This window comes from Tenrec ecaudatus, chromosome 12, assembly GCF_050624435.1.
Source record: "Tenrec ecaudatus isolate mTenEca1 chromosome 12, mTenEca1.hap1, whole genome shotgun sequence".
Taxonomy (NCBI): Eukaryota; Metazoa; Chordata; class Mammalia; order Afrosoricida; family Tenrecidae; genus Tenrec; species Tenrec ecaudatus.
In genome coordinates, this window is record NC_134541.1 from 90,541,406 (window position 1) to 90,547,532 (window position 6,127).

Sequence of the window (6,127 nt, forward strand, 5' to 3'; positions counted from 1 at the left end):
CTTACCTGAGCTCTCAGATGTCTGTAGTTATCAGACCAAAATTCAACTCTTCCTTTTCCCAAAGTGATTCTGTTATACTTTTCTCAATAGTTGGGACTAGTTGTTCATGCAAAATACTTCAATTTTGGGATCATCTTTAATTTCTGCCTTACTTAACCCTTAAATGATTCTTTGAAGTAAATTTGTTTATTTTGTTCAAAACATGTAAAATCATTTTTTCTTCTCTATCATCTCCAGCATTCTTAATTAAAGACCAGCATCATCTCTAACATGGACATCTACAACCATCTTCCAAATTGTCTATTTCCAATTAGCAAATAATGTCTTCATGACTTGAAGCAGTTTCTTCCACAGACTTTCAAACACATGATAAATTCCCATATAAGTTAAAATCAAATCTCTACTCCTTACTGTGGCCTGAAAGCCCTGCTTGGTCTGGTATCTGTCTAGTTTTCAATGTTATCTCATTCAGTATCATGCTTTCTCACCGGAGTCCAGGAAACATGGTTGTATTTCATTTCTTTAAAAATATAAATACTATTCACAACCAGGCTTTTAATTATGTTGTGTCCTAGTCTATCTATACACAATTACCCTTATCTTGCTTACGTTTTTCAGATATTTACAACTTCATTACTTGAGCATGTTGTGTACTCTAACAAGATTATTTACATATATTATCTTATTCTCTCTTATATTTCTTCTTGAAATTATAATAAAATATCATAGCCACTGTTGGGCAGTGATTGATTTCATATGACTCTTAAAGCCTTATTTCTGTAATTCCCACAAAATAACTGGATGGGACCATATGTTTTGGGTATATGTCCTCATTTGCTGATGGATCTTGCAAAGACAAAAAGGGGAAGATGCTACAAGGATTATATTACTCAGGTGTGAGTGATTGTTAACAGGTTAATTGTGATCATTTTTGAAATATGGAATTCTAACAAAGGTATTGGTCAGTTTTTCCATCGAACCAAGGTATTGCTGAAATTTTTCATCCCACCAGATTAAAAAAATAGACAAATAAAGAAGGGTGATTTTCCTTGATAGGCCTGAGATTCCCCCTTTGCTCCAGAGAAGAGCAAGAAGTGTCAGGTCTTTTGGACTCTGGCAATGCTCCATGGTGGACCTCTTCTCTCAGAGTCAGCAGATTGTGACGCAGGAACCTGGCATAGATGTGGCAGTCGCAGCACTGGCAGCACTCCGAGAATAAGACAGATGGCTGCCTTTGGGCAGGAGGCTTCCTGTAGAGTGGCTGTTGCTGTTGTTAGGATCCATTTACTCGGTTCCCACCCACAGCAGTCGTATGCACAGCAGAACAGAACACTGCCAACCTCACAAATTGTCCTATGTTTGAGCCCATGGTGGTAGCTACTGGGTCAATCCATCTCCTTCAGGGCCTTCCTCGTGTTTGTTGCCCCTCTACCAAACATGATGCTCTTCTCCAGAGACTGGTCCCTTAGGACAACATATCTAAGACCAGATTGTGCCATCCACAGCTCTAGGGAGCACTCTGGGCATACTGTTTCCAAGAGAGATCTGTTTGTCCTTTGAGCAGTCCATGGTATTTTCTACGTTCTTCTCCATCACCACAATTCAAATGCATTGCTTCTTTTTCAGTCTTTATTCAATGTCCAATCTTCACATGCCTCTGAAATGTTGAAAATACCATGCCTTGGATCAGGTGCACTTTGTCCTTCAGGTGACACCTTTGATTTTTAAATACTATGAAGAGGCCTTCTACAGCTTGTATACCCAGTGGAATGTCTGCTCATCTCTTGACTTCTGCTTCCATTAATTGCATTAATTGCAGAACCAAGCTAGACAAAGTGCTTCACAGCTTCAATCTGCCCCCATTTATCATGATGTTACCTATTGGTCCAGTTGTGAGGAGTATGGTCTTCTTCACATGAGTTGTAATCCAACAGAAGGCAACAATCCTTGATCTTCATCAGTAAGTGCTTCAACTCCTCACTTTCAGCAAGCACTTGCTAATAAGCCTTCCTCCAATGTTGATACCACATTCTTCTTCATATAATCAAGTTTCTCTGCTGATTTGTTCATCATACAGATTGAATAAGCATGGTGAGCGGATGCCATGCTGACACACACCTTTCCTGACTTTCTACCATGCAATATCCCCTTATTCTTTTTGCACAACTGCCTCATGCTCCGTGCACAAGTTACTCATGAGCACACTCAAGAGTTTTGGAATTCCCATTCTTGTCAAGGTCATCCATGTTTGTTATGAACCACACAGTCAAATAATTTTCCAAAGTCAATGAAACCCAAGTAAACATATTTCTGGTGTTCTCTGCTTTTAACCAAGATTCATATGACATCAGTAAAGTTATCACTTGTTCTAATGCCCACTACTGAATCGGAGTAAATCATTGGCAGCTTCCTGTCAGTGTACTGCTGCAACTGTTGTTGGATCATATTCAGCAAAATTTGGCTAGCTTGTGATAACAGTGATACTCTTTAATAATTGAAGCATTCTATTAGATGACCTTTCTTTGTAGTGGGTACAAATGGATCTCTTCCAGTCAGTTAGCCAAGTACCCATCTCCCAAATTTCCTGGTATAGATGAGTAAGTGCTTCCAGTGCTTCATCAGCTCATCGAAACATTTCAATTCATATTCCATTAATTCCTGGCCAATGCGTTCAGTGCAGCTTTAATTTCTTCCTTCAGCGTCATTGGTTCTTGCTCATATGCTACATCCTGAGATGGTGGGATGTAGACCAGTTCTTTTTGGTGCAGGGGCTCTGTGTACTCTTCCCATCTTCTTTAGATGGTGCCTGCATCATTCAATATTTCACCCATAACATCTTTTAATGTTGCACCTTGAACTAGAAATTTTTCTTCAGTTCTTTCAGTTTAAATTATGCTTCAAGGGTCTTCTTGCTCAGCATATGTTTGTAGAGTAGGGTACTTTTAAGTACTTAATTAAGACAACATTTTTTGTTGAGTTAGAGAAAAGTGCCTTTAGTTCGAGCAAATGGAAGAAATGATCAAGTAAAATAATTGAACTAAAAGATGTTTAAGGCAACTTGTAAATAAGATATGAAACCCATACTGAAGAAAATTAAAGACTATGTCCATCAATATGGAGGTGCAATGTAAAGGAAATCAAGATTCTTACAACTGATGGACATAGGACTTTCGTTTGGCCCGCTTGCCTTGAGGGTGTCGAAAGGATGGTGGCTGGAACTATCATTTACTTACTATTTTAATGTCCTCCCTGACTTTACTAGAACATGTATTAATCTTGTAGGCATGGCTTTGTGAATAATATTCACAATGAATAATATTCATTATGAATGAACATTATTTAAAGTGTTGCCCTATCACCAATCCCTATTGTTTATATAAATATTGTCCCATCACTTAAGTGTTTACTCTGTACAAGTCAGCAATTTATGTATTGCAGTTCATAGCTGACCTTTACTCCTATAAAATCCTTTTCTCAACAGTGTTTTGAAGTATATACCATTGGCTAAATTAATGAAACCATCAACAGAACAGGAAGTTGATTAATTATGTCCTCTAACATTAAATGACAGTCTCTACGATTAGTCAGAGATATAAATAAACAATACATAGATGAATGTATTGGGAGACGCAAACTTAATTCTAGCCCTAATCTAAAAACAATGAGTTCTTATGACACGATTTCGCTTGATGCTTCCTTTCATAAAGAGATCACTGAAGATATAGGTCTTAGTGTGATGAAAAAAAACTAGATGGTGACTAGCCATCAGAAGGAATAGCATCTGTAATCTTAAAACTTGTTTTCAAACAAGCACACATCTAAGTGAGGCATCAACTAAGCACATGAGAGAAGCATACCAGCCTGTGTGACTCAAGGATTATAAATGATAACAAAATAACAAAGCCCAAATCTGAAGAAGGGAATGGTATCAGAGCTAAAATTGTGAACACCTGGTTTGCAGAAGGCTATGGATGAGAACAAAAGCCCAAAATCCATCTGCAGAATCCACACATGGATTAAGTTACTTGTGATTCTCCTGTGACCATAGCTGGGGTATGTGAATAGTCTTGTAAAGTCAATTATGGCAGACATAGGTTAAAATAGCAGATAACATTGTAAAGTCAGATAGCATTGTAAAGATAGTATTGTAAACTCAATTATGGCAGACATAGGTTAAAATATAATATCTTATAGTTTTATCTTCATTTTGACTAATTTTAAAGTTGTTTCATTTTTTAATAAATGAAGAGGAAACACAGAAGGATTATGTCTCTAGTAAATCCTCTCTGACCATACTGAATTTTTTGAAGATGCAGTGAGATTAAAATATAATTCATTATCATTAATTTCCCATTTGACAGATTTTAAATATGGTCTATTTTTTAATATTTTCTGCTGTCTTTTCCATTGAGGTTTTTCTGTTTGACTTTTTTATTAATAAATCACTTTATTTGGGGCTCTTAGTTTTTATAAAAATCCATACATCAATTGGATGAAGCGTATTTGAACATATGTTGCCATCATCAGGTCCAAAACATTTTCTTTCTACTTGAGCTCTTGATATCAGCTTATTTGCCCAATTTCTTTCTTTCTTTTAAAAAAATCATTTTTATTGGGTATTCCTACAACTCTTATCACAATCCATATATACATCCATTTTACTTTGTTATTGTTATTAGTTGTTTTGCTGCTGTTGTTGTTGCGTTGTTGATTTCTGTATATGAAAACCAAGATAGGTAAAATTTTAGGAAGAATAACTGGATTAATGATTTCTTTGGTTGGCAGGTCAGGGTGGAAAGAGCAGCTTACATAACTATGAATACAAGAAGGAAGCAATAGTCATGATTGTACAACTCTTTTTAATATGATTAAACTATTGAACTGTATGATTTATGACTTGTATGTCAATAAAATTGTTTAAAGAAAAGACAAATAATAAATAATGGGGGGAGAAAAGACTCTTACAACTTGACCAATCGACAACATCATGTGAGACACAAAATGATTGGAGCTGTGCAGGATTTTACTTTACTTGACTCCATAATCCATTGACATGCATGGAAGCAGCTGTCAATAAATCAAAGACCTATTACATCATGTTTACCTATTGTAAACATGTCTCATAAGAACTATTTAAAGTGCTAAAGAGCAAATATGTTAGTTTGAGGAGTCGGCTGTGCCTCCTCCATTTTCAATCACTTCATATGTGTTTGAAAGTTGGACAATGAGCACGTGATATTGGAAAGTAACATATTCATTTGAATTACACGTTTGGTGAAGAATGTTGTAAGTACCATGAACTCTCTGAAAAACACACAAATTTGTCTTTTAGGAAGTACAGTCAGAATTCTTGTTAGAAGGTAGGTTGGTGAAATGTTCCTTATGCACTTTGGACATTTTATCAGCAGATTGTAATCTGTAGAAAAAGGCATCATCCTTGATAAACTAGGGGAAATCATGGAAAAGATAATGACCTTCAATGGAAATAGAGGAAGACCTTCAATGAGACATTACAGTAACTGCAGCAATGGGCTCCAGCATAACAATTGTGCTACTGGCAATTACTGTGTTTCCTGTTGTTGTTGGTGGCACCTAGCAATAACAGCAATCATACTAATGACTGTACTCACAGCAGTTCTTTTTATTGTTAGCTGCCAAAGCATAGCAACCCTGTGCACAACATAACAAAACACTACCCAAGCCTACAGTAGTGCCCTTTTTTTAATTGCATAATCCTCTACCCTATTTTTTTCCATCTGGTCTGGATAGCTTTCCAAATTCAGTGTTATTTCTTACACCCCAAAATTAAAAACCATACGATATACACAATGCAAAGTTAGAATATTAAAAATAATGTTTCTATAAGCATCTCTCCTTTCCAAAGAAGTGCAATTGCAGTAATCTTAGAACTGAATGAAAACATTTTGATTTCAAGCAAAGTAATTTAATGGCATTCCAGGTAAATCAGAACATAGCACAATGCATGTTGTACTTATGGTATTATAGTCTGGTACAGGTTTATGTAATATTCTGATGTTACTTATTTTAGATCAAATTATGTCACACACACCACTTAAGGTAACAGAAGAGCTCATCAATACTTAATATGCCCAAACTCTCAGAAATC